A 16,555-nucleotide genomic window follows, 5' to 3' on the forward strand; every position below is an offset into this window, starting at 1 on the left:
GATTTCCATCGCATGAGGATCGGCTACGGGGACTCAAACGCGAGAGGTTTGTCGCACGGAGGGTAACACTGCTTATTCAGCAAATCGCCCCGCGGCTAGAGTCTGCAAGGCGCGCTGGGATAGAGACGCAGGGTTACAGCGCTGCAGTTTCTGCCAGACGCGCAAGCACCGCACTCAGGGCTGAATTCTGGGTTCGAGACGGGGAAGGAAGCGGTCCATCTCGGTTCTCCACACCGGTCAGACCACAGAGGAGGCCAGCAGCCACCATGTTGGTAAACTGACGTCACCACACCTGTTTTTGACTGACCGCAGCTCATTCAGCCATAGAACAGGTAATTTCAGGCTGCAATTCGCCTGCGGCTTGCAGACAGATTGCTAGGGTTCAGCGCCTGGGGGCTTCTTAAAATCTGATCTTATCGGAGTGAACACGGAGCGCGGGGCGGCCAAGTCCCGGCTCCCGGAACCGTCCCGGAACCGCCCTGGCTCCGGGCCGCGGAGCCTGCGGAGGCTGCTTCTTGGACCCTGCTAATATCAGAGCAAACACGAAACACCAAGAAGCCGAATTCCAGCTCCCGGAACTGAGCCCGCGGGGACTGCTTCTTGGAGCTTACACTTATAGGAGCTTACACCGAGCACAGAGCGGCCGAGTTCCGGCTCCCGGAACCGTCCCGGAACCGCCCTGGCTCAGGGCTGCGGAGCCCGCGGAGGCTGCTTCTTGGACCCTGCTACTATCAGAGCATACACCAAACACTAAGCGGCCGAATTCCGGCTCCCGGAACTGAGCCCGCGGGGGCTGCTTCTTGGAGCCTACACTTATAGGAGCTTACACCGAGCACGGAGCGGCCGAGTTCCGGCTCCCGGAACTTCCCTGGACCGGGGCTAGGAGCCCGCGGAAACTGTGTCTCGGTCCGGGTCCTGCTGAGGGCAGGGCAGGACTCACCCATTGCTTGGGTTGCCTGGCAAGGGGAACGAAATGCTGCCATTCGCATAGGATACCAACATGGCAGAGATCTGATGTCAGCAGAAAGCGGTGGAGGAGAGATCTTCATCAATACCAGCGGTGACATAAGCAGTTGGTCTTCTGGTAAGGGGGGTGAGGCTCAGTCACCCGAGTCTCCTCAATTTGTCCTCGAGCCGGAGGGAAGGAGCCGGGCCGCCGCCAGCCCCCGGAGCAGGCCCAGCGGCTCGCCAGCGTGGTGACCGCGTGACCCCAATTGGAGAGGGGGCGGAGCGGAGCCGCCACCCACACCCGCCAGGTGGGCAGACCCACGACCCAGTAGTACATGGGCGTGGTAGGAGGGGCAGGGCAGAGCCGCCCTTCGCGCTTGCAAGGTAAACAGACCTGTGACAGCCTGGCGGGTCAGGCCCAGTGGCCTGCCAGTGTGGTACACACGTCACCCCAACTCGAGTAGGGGCAGAGCAGATCCTTATCCCACGCCCGGATCAGGCCCTGCCGGTGTGGTGGTCACGTGACCCCAATTGGAGTGGGGGTGGAGCGGAACCGCCACCCGTGCCCGCAGGGTGAGCAGACCAGTGATCAACCTGCAGATCAGGCCCAGGGGTCCGCAGGCGTGGTAGGAGGGGCAGAGCAGATCCGCCGCCCGCGCCTTCAAGGTAGGCAGACCTACAACAGACCGGCGGATCAGGCCCAGGAGCCTGCCGGCGGGGTACAAACACCACCCTCATTGGAGTAGTGACAGAGCAGAGTCGCCTCCCTTGCCAGGAACAGACCCAGCATCCTGCAGGCGGGGTAGTCACGACACCCCAATTGGAGTAGGGGCAAAGCAGAGCCTCCACTCGTGCCCGAAAGGTGGGCAGATCTGCGACCGACCAGCAGGACAGGCCCAGTGGCCTGCTGGTACGACAGACACGTCACCCCAATTGGAGTAGGGGCAGAACAGAGCCGCCACCAGCTCCCAGAACAGGCCCAGTGACCTGCCGGCGTGGTAGCCACGACACCCCAATTGGAATAAGGAGAGAGCAGAGCCGCCGCCCGCACCTGCAGGAAAGATACGCAAGCAGTATGAAAAGACAAGGAAAGAAAGGACCACAAGCAATGCAGGTCAACGCAACTTTAGAAGAGGTAACAGCTGCAGCAGATGGAATGTCAGATAAAGAATTCAGGATATACATGCTTCAGATGATCTGGAGTATCAAGGAAGACATTAAACAGCAAAATCAGACAATGAAAGATCACTTCGACAACGAATTACGCAAACAAATCCAGGAAGCAAAGGATCAACTATACAGGGAGATAGAGGTTATAAAAAACAAGCAATCAGAAATCCTAGAAATGCAGGAAGCAATAAACCAACTTAAAAACTCAATGGAGAATACTACCAACAGAGTAGAACACTTAGAAGATAGAACATCAGACAATGAAGACAAAGTATTTCAACTGGAAAAGAACATAGACAGCTCAGCAAGACTGTTAAGAAACCATGAGCAGAACATCCAAGAAATATGGGATAACATTAAGAGACCAAACTTAAGAGTCATTGGGATACAGGAAGGTACAGAGCTCCAAACCAAAGGAATGAGCAGTCTGTTCCATGAAATAATACAAGAAAACTTCCCAGACTTGAAGAATGAGGCAGAATCCCAAATCCTAGAAGCCTACAGGACGCCGAATGTGCAAAATCATAAGAGATCCACACCTAGACACATTATAATGAAGATGCCCAACATACAGAATAAGGAGAGAATTTTAAAAGCTACAAGAGAAAGGAAGCAGATTACATTTAGGGGCAAGCCAATCAGGATAACAGCTGATCTTTCAACACAGACTCTGAAAGCTAGAAGATCCTGGAATAACATATTTCAAACACTGAAAGATAATGGGTTCCAACCAAGAATTGTGTATCCAGCGAAATTAAGCTTCAGGATGGAGAATGAAATTAAAACCTTCCACGATAAACAAAAGTTTAAAGAATTCGCAGCTAGAAAACCATCTCTTCAAAACATCCTAGCCAAAGTATTACAGGAAGAGGAAATGGAAAATAACAATGAAAACCAACAGTGGGAGGTAGGACAGTAAAGGGGGGGGGAACAATCAAAGAGGAAAACAAACAATGTTTAGTAACAGAAATAAACAAATATGGCTGGAAGAACAACCCATATCTCAATAATAACCCTAAATGTTAATGGCTTAAACTCACCAATTAAGAGACACAGGCTAGTAGAATGGATCACAAAACAAGACCCAACAATATGCTGCCTACAGGAGACGCATTTGATAGGAAAAGACATACATAGGCTGAAGGTGAAAGGTTGGGAAAAATCATATCACTCATATGGACTTCGGAAACAAGCAGGCGTGTCCATACTCATATCAAATAAAATAGATTTCAAGCCAAAGTTAATCAAAAGAGATAAAGAGGGACACTACATACTGCTTAAGGGAACCATACACCAACAAGACATAACAATCATAAATATTTATGCCCCAAACAATGGTGCAGCTATGTTCGTCAAACAAACTCTTCTCAAGTTCAAGAGTCTAATAGACCACCACACCATAATCATGGGAGACTTCAACACACCTCTCTCGCCACTGGACAGATCTTCCAAACAAAAGTTGAATAAGGAAACTATAGAACTCAATAACACTATTAATAACCTAGACCTAATTGACATATATAGAGTATACCACCCAACATCAAGCAGTTACACTTTTTTCTCAGCAGCACATGGATCCTTCTCAAAAATAGATCATATATTATGTCACAGGGCAACTCTTAGACAATATAAAGGAGTAGAGATATTACCATGCATCTTATCTGATCATAATGGAATGAAACTGAAAATCAACGATAAAAGAAGGAAGGAAAAAGCATACATCAATTGGAGAATGAACAATAGGTTACTGAATGATCAATGGGTTATAGAAGACATCAAGGAGGAAATTAAAAAATTCTTAGAGATAAATGAAAACACAGACACAACATATCGGAATCTATGGGACACATTGAAAGCAGTTCTAAGAGGAAAATTCATTGCTTGGAGTTCATTCCTTAAAAAAAGAAAAAACCAACAAATAAATGATCTCATACTTCATCTCAAAATCCTTGAAAAAGAAGAGCAAAACAACAGCAAAAGAAGTAGAAGGCAAGAAATAATTAAAATCAGAGCTGAAATTAATGAAATCGAAACAAAAGAAACAATTGAAAAAATTGACAAAACTAAAAGTTGGTTCTTTGAAAAAATAAACAAAATCGACAGACCCTTAGCGATGCTAGTGAAGAGAAGAAGAGAGAGAACTCAAATTACTAGCATACGGGATGAAAAAGGCAATATCACAACAGACACTTCAGAAATACAGAAGATAATCAAAAACTATTTTGAATCCTTATACTCCAATAAATTAGAAGATAGTGAAGGCATAGATAAATTTCTTAAGTCATATGATCTGCCCAGATTGAGTCAGGAGGATATAGAAAACCTAAACAGACCAATATCAATTGAGGAGATAGAAGAAACCATCAAAAGACTACCAACTAAGAAAAGCCCAGGTCCCGATGGGTATACAGCAGAATTTTACAAAACCTTTAAAGAAGAACTAATACCAATACTTTTCAAGCTACTTCAGGAAATAGAAAAGGAGGGAGAACTTCCAAATTCATTCTATGAGGCCAACATCACCCTGATACCTAAACCAGACAAAGACACTTCAAAGAAAGAAAACTACAGACCAATATCTCTAATGAACCTAGATGCAAAAATCCTCAATAAAATTCTGGCGAATCGGATACAAAAACATATAAAAAAAATTGTACACCATGATCAAGTAGGATTCATCCCTGGGATGCAAGGCTGGTTCAATATACGGAAATCAATAAATGTTATTCACCACATCAATAGACTTAAAAATAAGAACCATATGATCATCTCGATAGATGCGGAAAAAGCATTTGACAAAGTACAGCATCCCTTTATGTTCAAAACTCTAGAAAAACTAGGGATAACAGGAACATACCTCAATATTGTAAAAGCAATCTATGCTAAGCCTCAGGCTAGCATTATTCTGAATGGAGAAAAACTGAAGGCATTCCCTCTAAAATCTGGAACAAGACAGGGATGCCCTCTCTCTCCACTTCTGTTCAACATAGTTCTCGAAACACTGGCCAGAGCAATTAGACAGACGAAAGAAATTAAAGGCATAAAAATAGGAAAAGAAGAAATTAAATTATCACTATTTGCAGATGATATGATTCTATATCTAGCAGACCCAAAAGGCTCTACAAAGAAACTATTAGAGCTAATAAATGAATTCAGCAAAGTGGCAGGATTTAAAATCAACACGCATAAATCAAAGGCATTCCTGTATATCAGCGACAAATCCTCTGAAATGGAAATGAGGACAACCACTCCATTCAAAATATCTTCAAAAAAAATAAAATACTTGGGAATCAACCTAACAAAAGAGGTGAAAGACTTATACAATGAAAACTACAGAACCCTAAAGAGAGAAATAGAAGAAGATCTTAGAAGATGGAAAAATATACCCTGTTCATGGATAGGCAGAACTAACATCATCAAAATGGCGATATTACCAAAAGTTCTCTATAGGTTTAATGCAATGCCAATCAAAATCCCAATGGCATTTCTTGTAGAAATAGAGAAAGCAATCATGAAATTCATATGGAAAAATAAAAGACCCAGAATAGCAAAAACAATGCTAAGCAAGAAGTGTGAATCAGGCGGTATAGCGATACCAGACTTCAAACTATACTACAGAGCAATAGTAACAAAAACAGCATGGTACTGGTACCAAAACAGGCGTGTGGACCAATGGTACAGAATAGAGGACACAGAAACCAATCCACAAAACTACAACTATCTTATATTTGATAAAGGGGCTAAAAGCATGCAATGGAGGAAGGATAGCATCTTCAACAAATGGTGCTGGGAAAACTGGAAATCCATATGCAACAAAATGAAACTGAATCCCTTTCTCTCGCCATGCACAAAAGTGAATTCAAAATGGATCAAGGAACTTGATATCAAATCAGAGACGCGCCGTCTGATAGAAGAAAAAGTTGGCTACGATCTACAGTCGGTGGGGTCGGGCTCCAAATTCCTCAATAGGACACCCATAGCACAAAAGTTAATAACTAGAATCAACAAATGGGACTTACTCAAACTAAGAAGTTTTTTCTCAGCAAAAGAAACAACAAGAGAGGTAAATAGGGAGCCTACATCCTGGGAACAAATCTTTACTCCTCACACTTCAGATAGAGCCCTAATATCCAGAGTATACAAAGAACTCAAAAAATTAGACAATAAGAGAACAAACAACCCAATCAACAAATGGGCCAAGGACCTGAACAGACACTTCACAGAGGAGGACATACAGTCAATCAACAAGTACATGAAAAAATGCTCAACATCTCTAGCTGTCAGAGAAATGCAAATCAAAACCACCCTAAGATACCATCTCACTCCAGTAAGATTGGCAGCCATTAGGAAGTCAAACAACAACAAGTGCTGGCGAGGATGTGGGGAAAAGGGTACACTTGTACATTGCTGGTGGGACTGCAGATTGGTGCAGCCAATTTGGAAAGCAGTATGGAGATTTCTTGGAAAGCTGGGAATGGAGCCACCATTTGACCCAGCTATTCCCCTTCTTGGTCTAGTCCCTAAAGACCTAAAAAGAGCATGCTACAGGGACACTGCTACATCGATGTTCATAGCAGCACAGTTCACAATAGCAAGACTGTGGAACCAACCTAGATGCCCTTCAATAGACGAATGGATAAAAAAAATGTGGCATTTATACACAATGGAGTATTACTCTGCATTAAAAAATGACAAAATCATAGAATTTACAGGGAAATGGATGGCATTAGAGCAGATTATGCTAAGTGAAGCTAGCCAATCCCTAAAAAACAAATGCCAAATGTCTTCTTTGATATAAGGAAAGTAACTAAGAACAGAGTAGGGACGAAGAACAGGAGAAGAAGATTAACATTTAACAGGGATGAGAGGTGGGAGGGAAAGGGAGAGAGAAGGTAAATTGCACGGTAATGGAAGGAGACCCTCAGGGTTATACAGTGGAGGGGGTAGAGAGAGAGGAGGGGAGGGGAGGGGAGAGGTGGGGAGGGGGGAGGGTGGATGATGGGAAAGGCAGCGGAGCACAACAGACACTAGTATGGCAATTTGAAAATCAATGGATGTGTAACTGATGTGAATCTGCAATCTGTGTATGGGGTGAAGGTGGGAGTTCATAACCCACTAGAATCAAAGTGTGGAATATGATATGTCAAGAAATTTGTAATGTTTTGAACAACCCACAATAAAAAATTAAAAAAAAAAAAAAAAAAAAAAAAAGAACCACTGCTCAAGATTTCCATTGCCACCCAGGGTAGGTCATCTGGAAGTAGTGAGCTGGGGGTGGTGAAAGGGGAGCCTGAAGGAGAGGCATGGCTAAGACAGTCACTGCAGGGTACTCCACCCCTTTTAACAATCTTCTTGAAACAACAAAAATGAAAGGTTCCAAAGTTCAATAAATGCCAAAATGTTAGAGTAGAATGTGTCAGGTTCTTAGCTCTGATATAAACTTTTCCAATTTAACACAGAAGCAGAGGATAATAGACCTTATCCGTTCCTAATGTGGGGAAAAATTCATCTTGAATAAGGTATAATGATTGCAGTATAATTTCAACCATTTTCAAATAGAAGATATCCTTATGGAAGAGGGCGAGGTAGGAAAGAATGTTCCTAGTTGCAGGAAGGAAGAACCATGGCTGCAGTTGTGGTTGAGAAGCAAGTGAAGCCATGTGTTGAGGAACAGTAGTAGGACTTCTGGAGCTTTAGGAATCATGGGATTAATGTGATCTATGCCTTCACAAAGCTGGGATATAGCATTGTTCACATCTCAGGATATTTAGAGAAATGGCATCCTGTCAAAGTAGGATTATTAGCTTTACTGTTCAGATTCTAAGTGACTTACTTGTTGTTTGGCCCTGAGCAGATTACTTAATTCCCCTGTGTCTAGGACAGGATTATTGTGAAAGTGTGAAGATAGATCATATAGAATGTGGCAAGTATACTCAGAAACATCCTTTGCTGAGTCAAGTTCAAACACAAGACTTCTGAGTTTTACCTGCTGGGCCCCAAGCAGTTCTAAGTCTGATTCTTCTCAAATCCATGTCATCTGTGGCTTCTAGAACCTAAAACCACAGTCCCTATGTCATTATAGTCCCCTGGAAATAAAGCTACTAGAAGACCATGGTCAGACCCTACATGGGATTCCAGCCTAGCGATGGTCTTGGCCACGTGAAAGTAAACAGATGAACAGGACAATTGCAGATTTTCCACAGAAAATAAGGACTAGTGATGGATGATAAGGGTTGGGTAACATTACAGAGGGGGTCAAAGGATGCCTTTCTGAGGAGGTAGCATCATCAAACCTGGAGGGTGAGAAGGGGCTGCCTTCAGAAGGAGGAGTTTTACTCTGAAATCCTGGCATCACCGGGACCTTCCACAGGGACCCAGGATTATTGAAGGTCAAATGCAATGTGATTATGCTCAGGCAATTGAAAACAAGTAGAAGATAAAAGAAAAAGGGATTATCTCTTTATGGGGGGACTGAAGAATGGGGTTGGGAAACATGGAAAGGCAGCTGGCACTGACTTCCTATTGGGAAATTTAAACATGATTTTAGGAATTGCAGTTTCCCAAAGAGGAATAAAGCAGAGTTCCCTCTGATAAACTCCTCTAAAGGATGGAGGAGCACCAGTTTCTCCCTGGACTTGCTTCCTGAGTATGAAGGATCCTTTTGCTAAGTTTTAAGATGCCTGCATTTCCATTCCTCCTTCCTGTTTGCCTGTTCTCACTATGCTCTTAAGGTCTGAAGTCACCTGGTACTAGGCCCTCCAAATTGGTGACTAACCCTTTTGATCCACAGAGGTTGCCACCTCTGGGATATCTTCTGTGTCTCTTGTTACACCTGGGTGACAGGCTCTCCTTGGACCAGTAGCTGTTAAGTGGTACCTCTCAAAAGGGCACACCCCGCTGAGCTACTCAAGCACACAGCCACAGCCCTTTGAGATAGCTTCTAGAGCTGTCTGACGGACTCTCCCATGGATATGTATCACACCTGAATGGAAAGACAGGTGTGAAATATGCTGGAAAGTGATACATTCAGGCTTGGTAGAGAGCAAGCAGGAGCTGGATACTGTTAAGAGGTGAAGAAGTGGACATGGAGGACCTAAAGCACCAGTGCAGAGATGCACACACAAGAAAATACAGTGAGACTCAGTTCTGCCCTAGAAAGGCATGAGAATGTCAGACCAGAGGGAAGCAGATGAGAGCTACAAAGTATCTCCTCCTCTGTTCCTGCAGAGAGCTCCACAGATTTAGGCCCTGACCCTTATTCACCTGGACTAGGCAGCCCCCAGCATGCAGCCAATGTGCACTTTCAAGATACTCTTCTGGTCTCAGACCTCACTGGTCTCAGAGCACCCATAGCTGCCCTCTCTGCAGAGGTGATCTCTCTATAAGGTGCTGCATTGGCACATTAATCCTGGTTTTCCATCCTCAGCCTCTTCTGTGCTCCTCCTGTGCTGCCCTCCTACTGCTCCCTCCCACCTGCAGAATCTACATCAGATCCTTTCTAGTCCCTGGATGCATAGTGACTCCTTCGTTTGCAGGCTACCAACTGTCCCACCCATGTCTTTGAACATGAGTTTCCTTCTGTGAATATTTCTCTTCCATGGGGTAGTGGATGGACAGGCCTATTGATCCCCTCAAGTGCCCTCTCCTCGGCTGTGATTGTGAGAGTGATGTGAGAACTTATGAACACCTGCCAAGCCCAGGGCATGATGCAGTACAGGCATCAACAAATGCCAATTCCCTCTGTTTTTCCTCTCTTTGGGGAATTCTGATTCAATGTTTAAGGGGCAAGAAAGTGCCTCCTTCTCTTTTTGAGATAATGACAAAAAAAGCTGAGGTAAATCCTGGACAGGGATTGCTCCCTGAAGGCACCTGTTTGGATGGCTATTGTAGAAAAGAACAAATATAACAAGTCTTGAGATGTGGAGAAAAAGGAATTCTTGTACACCATTGGTGGGAATGTAGATTAGTCACTATGAAAAACAGTATGGATGTTTTTCAAAAAAAAAATTAAAATAGAACTATATAATCCTACAATCCCACCACTTGTATATGTCCAAAATCAGTATATCAAAGAAACACCTGCACTCCCATGTTTATTGCAGCGATATTCACAGTAGCCATGATCTGGAATCAATATAAGTGTCCACCAATGCCTTAATGGATAAAGAAATTATAGTATATGCAGTAGAATGCTATTCAGTCTTGGAAAAGGAAAAAAAAGTCATTTGAGACAATATGAATGAACTGAGAGGACATTATGTTAAGTAAAATAAGCCAAGTTACAAAAAGGCAAATATCACATGATCTCACTCATATTTGGAATAAACAAAAGTCCAGTGGTTGCCTGGACTGCAAGAGTGGAGAAACACTGGTCAAGGAATACAAAATTTCAATTAGGCAGGAGGATTAAATTCAAGAGCTCTGTTTTACAACATGGTGACTGGGGTTAATAACAATGTATTGTACACTTGAAAACTGCTGAGAATAAATAAAGTAAGCCAGTTTTTAAAATTCTTGTTGGTGGAATGATCAGCAAAGATTTCCTGGGAGTGGTGGGTTTTGAGGACACCTTGGCTTATGAAGGGTCAAGTGTTAGGATAGAGGAGGGACCAGGTAGAAAAATGCAGCAAGCTTTAGGTAGGAAAAGGAGCAGAAGTCCAACGTCTGGGTGGTGCCCAGTGGGGTTGGAAGGAGGATAAAGAGGGCTTCTGTGCCTGTTGACCTGTGACACACCTGCTTTGTGCTTGCTGCTCCTGCTGCCTGTATGGTTATTGGGGTAGTGTCCCACCTTCTCTGAGTTTTACATGCAAGGTACTTGGTCACCTGCTGATGTTTTCCATCAGCCAGGCCTGCAAGCATGTCTGGTCTTGCTTCCAATGATTCTAGCACCACTCTGGACCTATATTCTTACTGTAAAATAATGTCAGCTTATAGAAGTGAGCTCCTTTGGGTTCCTAGAGCATTTTCAGAAGCCTGTCCCCCCTTTCATTTTCACCAGACCTTTAGAAGAACCCAAGTGTTTTGGTAATGAACAAATGGATAAAGCGGAGTTGAAGAAGCTTCTCAAGACCACACCAAGCAGGGGACAAGGCTGGTACCAATCCCAGGCCTGTGAATGCTCCCCTAGACTCTGTTGGTGAAGTGGAGGGACATGTGGGGAGGAGGCTTTAATGTTGGCATTGAGGATCTGATCTCTCCAGAACTTCCAAAAGGCACCTGTGTTCATAGCCATAAGCACATTCCCTGGGCCCACAATTAGTGTTGGGAATCACTGAAAAGGGCATCCCCAGTCTCCTAATGGGTGGTATCTGCAGGCATTAACCCACCCAATCCAGCCACAGTTGCCTTTCAGAGCCAGAATGCAGGGCTAAAGGGCTATTTCATTTTAGCAACTCCTGTCAGTCTCCAAGATTAAGGAGCCCACAAAGCATTGGTTCTTTCCTTAATGTTGGCTGATCACCTTTCCCCTCCCCCTTATTTTGTTCCTAATCTGAACTTGTTTTTAAATCAGTTGCAATTTTCTTGTATATCTCTCTAGGGGTAACTTGCATTTTGAGGAGGACTTCATGCCTTTCCAGATCTTTACATACATAATTCATTTCAGACATATACTGGACTTACAATATCTTATAGTACAAAGAGAATCTCATCTTTATTTCCAGAAGTGATTAGACTTTATCTGAATTTAAATTTCCTGAAAATTGAGCCAGGACACATTGCAAGTTTTGATTTCATTTGAGAACTGGAAATGAAACTGGGTACCAGCAGGCCCAAAGTCATGATGAACACCTGGCCTGAACACAACTGGCAAGCCTTCCTGGGCCAGTGGCAAACTGAGTGGTCAGATGTGAGTTAAGACCCATTTCCTAGGAATCTTCTTTTCTCTTAAAGCTGTTAGGATGACTCAGAAATAAAACCACTCACTATCTGCCTATCCTAATGCAAGTATATGAAGATTGTGAATGGGAGAGTTTCCTTCATTCTTTAGACAAGCTGGCTGAGGATCCATGGAGTTGGGCTACTTGGCAGGTGGGCCGGGTGCTAAGTCCAGCTTGGAAGATGCCAGGAGATGAAACTTTGCCTGGGCTGAAGGCTATTATAAGGAAAGTTTCATAAAGAACACAAATTTGAACTGAGTCTTGTGTAGAGCCAGAAGAGAAGCAGGCTTTTGAAAATCCTCAGGGATAAAATGTGAATAAAGAAAATTGATACCGGAAGTAGGAGAAGGGCAACAACTGGCCTCATAACACTGGCCTTAAACTATAAAATTCTGAACCCAGTCTCCACTGGCCACTGGTATTAGGCAAGTCACTCCTCAGGCTGGGAGATCTCACAGTGTTCTTGTCAGATTGAAAGAAATCATGTGGCGCATTCAGCCTGGTACCTGGGGTGTAATAAATGCTCAGTAAGTGAGACCCACAGTAAAAAGAAGTAATAATCCATATAACCACCTGCTATCACAAAACTGGATATTGAGCCTTGGGGAGAAACAGCCCCTGGTTCTATGTATGAGTATTCTCATGGGAGACTTTCACCCCACCCATTGCTAGGCCCATAATCACACTGTACAGTCTCCTGACTTGAGCACAGGTATCAGTCTCATCATGGGAAATGTACCTAATGGGCCTGCTTTGTGGATCCCTGTCGACTTCATTTGCACATCTTGTACAGGCTCATATGAGCCAAGGTGTCTTTCTCTGGGACTGAATTTAGTATATAGTTACTCCTTCTTTTGTCTTTAGGTTTAAGTGATATATTGAGAATCATAGTTATGTGTTCAGAATCTCTGGGGTGTCTTTTGTTGTTGTTGTTATTGTTCCGGGGATGGAACCTATGGCTTTGGGCATGTTAGGCATGCATTCTACCACTGAGCTACATCCCCAGTTCCCTGTGAGTTTTATATTGACAGGTTCATTTCCCTAAGCAATTTTTAATTGCTATAATTTCACTATTGATTATTATTTTATTTTTAAAATTTGATACAACTAGCCCTCTTTAACACCAGTTTGGCATTCCTTCCTAAGGAATTTTAGAAAGGGCTTATTAGCTATTTTTATATCTTGAATTTTATCTTGTGGAATATTAATAGTACTATAAATTTTCCTTATTTTAATAATATCGTAATATAGCTTATTTTGTCCTTTTAGTTTTTAAATTTTTTGGTTGTAAATGTACACAATATCTTTTTATATAATCATTTTTATGTGGTGCTGAGGATCACACCCAGTGCCTCACACGCGTGAGGCAAGCACTCTACCACTGAGCTACAGCCCCAGCCCTTGTCCTTTTATTTTTAACTTCATTTTTTTTAACTTAATAATCCAAATAAGTACTACTTTGTCTTTTTTTTAGGGGGTTGGTACTGGGGATTGAACTTGGGGCACTTAACCACCGAGCAGCATCCCCAGTCCTGTTTTGTATTTTATTTAGGACAGGGTCTCACTGAGCTGCTGAGCACCTAACTTTTGCTGAGGCTGGCTTTGAACTCATGATCCTCCTGCCTCAGCCTGTGGAGCCATTGGGATTATAGGCATACATCACTATGCCCAGCTACTTTATCATTTTTGATTCATTATAATGATTGTCTTCAATAATGATTCACCTTTTAATGTTGTATTTATTTTTTATTTGAGTATTTTCTGTATGAATATTTTTAGAGTCTAGGGATAAGGAACTTTCTGAGCCTGTTCACGTCTACATGTTCATTTCCCTTGAAAGAATTTCACTGTCCATACAATCTTAGATTCCAAATTATGCCTAACTCCTGTCCCCTGGCTTTTTTTCTTTTGGCTTTTGTTGTTGTTGATGATGATATTATTTGTTCTAATTAGTTACACACCATAATGGAATGTTTTCTGACATACATATATGGAGTATAATTTCTCATTCTTCAGGTTGTACATGATGTGTAACTAATTAGATGGACTGCCATTTGATGGACTATCTTTTCATTCTCTTAATAGTGTCCTTTGATGCATAAAAGCTTTTAATTTTGATGAACTCCTGTTTATCTATTTATTTTCTTCTGTTGCCCATTACAAAGCTGTGGTAATCAGAACAGTGTGTTATAGATCAAAGATACATTTAAAGACCACTGGTATAGAATAGGAAACCCAGAATTAAACCATCACATATATAGTCAAATGATTTTTGATAAGGATGCCAAGATCATCCAATGGGATTGGTGTCATATCTCAGAAATAACTGCCTAATCCCATGTTATGAAGCTTTCCCCTAATGTTTTCTACTAATACTTTCAAAGTTTTAGACCTCATATTTAGGTCTTTGGTCCATTTTGTATCTATTTGTGTATAAATAGTGTTAGTAAAGGGTCTAATTTCATTCTTTTTCATATGGATATCTACTTTTCCCTTCATCCTGTGGTAAAAAATCAAATCCACACAAACAAAAATCTGTCCTTTCCAATTGAATGGTCTTGGCACCTTTATCAAAAAATCTGGGATCCCTGTTCTATCCCTATTCTTTAAGTGTGTCTTTGTTCCTGTTCTGATTCCATAACTGTGTAATATATTTTGAAATCAGGAGCTGTGAGATTTCCAATTTTGTTCTTTGTCAGTATTGTTTGGCCATTGATTCTCATTGTCTTATGTTTAGATTTTTATTTAAGAATTCAAATTGATTACCTACAAAACAATTTTGAAAGGATTAGTCAAGGAATACTTCTAGTAAAATAAAAAAATAAGAGAAACAGGAGATAAAAATTATCCATGATCAATTAGCAAACCTTAAAACACAATAGCACGTTACAGTTATTAGTAATATCATCATGAAACTTGAAACAATTGTTAAGAACATAGAAACATGAAAAGTAAAAATAATTTGGAATTAATGATTAAATGATTTTGACAAAATATAGCAGTAGCATAGAAAGAGAAAGGGTTTTAGTTTTAACAAAGGTTCTCCATGGATTACAATGCCAGAGTTTCTCCAAGAAGTTCAGAAGTGAGGATTGAGTTCCTGAGCCCCTGTGGAAGGAATAGTCTACTTCTCCTGGAATGTCAGCTTCTCAGGGTTCTGACCCAAAGCTACTTCTCTTAAGTCTGTAGAAAGAAGACTTTTTAAAATGGTACAAGTATTCATTTAAAAATTAAAGGGTGGAATGGTGTGTTGAGAGTGGAATTCACCATCCACACCATTTCACATGGCACATTAGATACTTAAATTATTTTTGAGACATTCATATTTAATTTTTTAGTGTAAAAAATATTAAGTCTTGACATTGAAATTTTAAATTCTCACTTTTTGTGCCTCCTGAACATTCTCTAATCTCCTCTTTTCCAGAGCTCTCGGGCTGTGCTCTCATGCCTTCCACTGCAGCAACAATGGACCATTTTCAGCAGGGATGGTGCAGAGCTGACCCGAATGCCTGACTGCCACTGACCTCCAGAGAATCCAGGTGTCTGAAAAGTAAGTCCCTTGCTCATGGGGTCCTGGTGAGAGTGCAAGAGAGGTGGGTTCAGTAGATGTCTATAACAGAGTTTGTAGAGGTTCTGAGAGATCACCAGAAATCATGTCTAAACTCCAGTATAGTGGACCCACTAAAGTCCACTGATAAAGAATTCAGAGATGTAGTCACACTGCATTAGAATTTGAATTTAGAATAATAAACATTCTTAAAAAGAATGTGACTATAGTGATTGGCAAGTGACTTGATTTATACCAGTGAAAAATTTACTTTATAATTCTCTATTACCATCTGTTATAACTATGATTGATTTTAAAGTATTATAACAGTAATTTAAGCAAAAGGAAAACACTCTCATTATCTTAACACACTTAATTATTTTCATTTTTAATATTTCCTTTTAGTGCTTGTCCAAAAATATGATTTTTATCTACTTCATATGCTAACACACTTATCCTTTTGCCTTATGTATGTCCCCTGAAGCAAACACTTTCACTTTTTTGCATCCTTTTTTTATTATGAAAAACTTCAAATCTATGGAAAAGTTGAATAAATAGAATGAAAACTCATATATTCTTTTTTAAGGATATTTAAAATTTGTATTGTTCACTTAATCAAATATGATATTTTGTTTTATTGTGGCATATTCATACATGAACATACTTGGATCAGTTTCATTACCTAGTACCTCCCTTTGCCCTCCCTTGGTCCCTTTCCTCTATCCTAATAGTATCCCTTCTATTTTTATGAGATCCCCCTTCTTTCCCTTTCTTTTTCTCGCTAGCTTCCACATATGAGTGAAATCATATGGCACTTGTCTGAACTGGCTTATTTTGCTTAACATAACAGTTTCTAGAACTGTCCATTTTCCTAAATATTACATACTTTCATTCCTTTTTATGGTTAAATAAAACTCTATTATGTATGTATATCACATTTTCTTTAACTCTTCATGTATTGATGGACAACTAGTCTGGTTCCATAATTTGGCTAGGGTCAATTGTGCTCGTA

General features: G+C 41.7%; 1 protein-coding gene across 3 annotated transcripts in view; it reads left to right on the plus strand.

Annotated features, from left to right (window-relative positions):
- Nucleotides 1-16,555, plus strand: part of Otud7a (OTU deubiquitinase 7A) — a 344,362-nt gene that overhangs the window by 172,208 nt on the left and 155,599 nt on the right. For all 3 annotated transcript variants that reach the window (XM_058576628.1, XM_046435543.2, XM_058576630.1), the window contains one exon: nt 15,421-15,546. The gene's annotated coding sequence lies outside the window, so the exon portion shown is untranslated. The remainder of the gene's footprint in view (nt 1-15,420; nt 15,547-16,555) is intronic.

The sequence above is a fragment of the Marmota monax genome, unplaced genomic scaffold, assembly GCF_021218885.2.
Source record: "Marmota monax isolate L192 unplaced genomic scaffold, Marmota_monax_Labrador192_F-V1.1 WCK01_AAM20220418_F8-fsc00005, whole genome shotgun sequence".
Classification (NCBI taxonomy): domain Eukaryota; kingdom Metazoa; phylum Chordata; class Mammalia; order Rodentia; family Sciuridae; genus Marmota; species Marmota monax.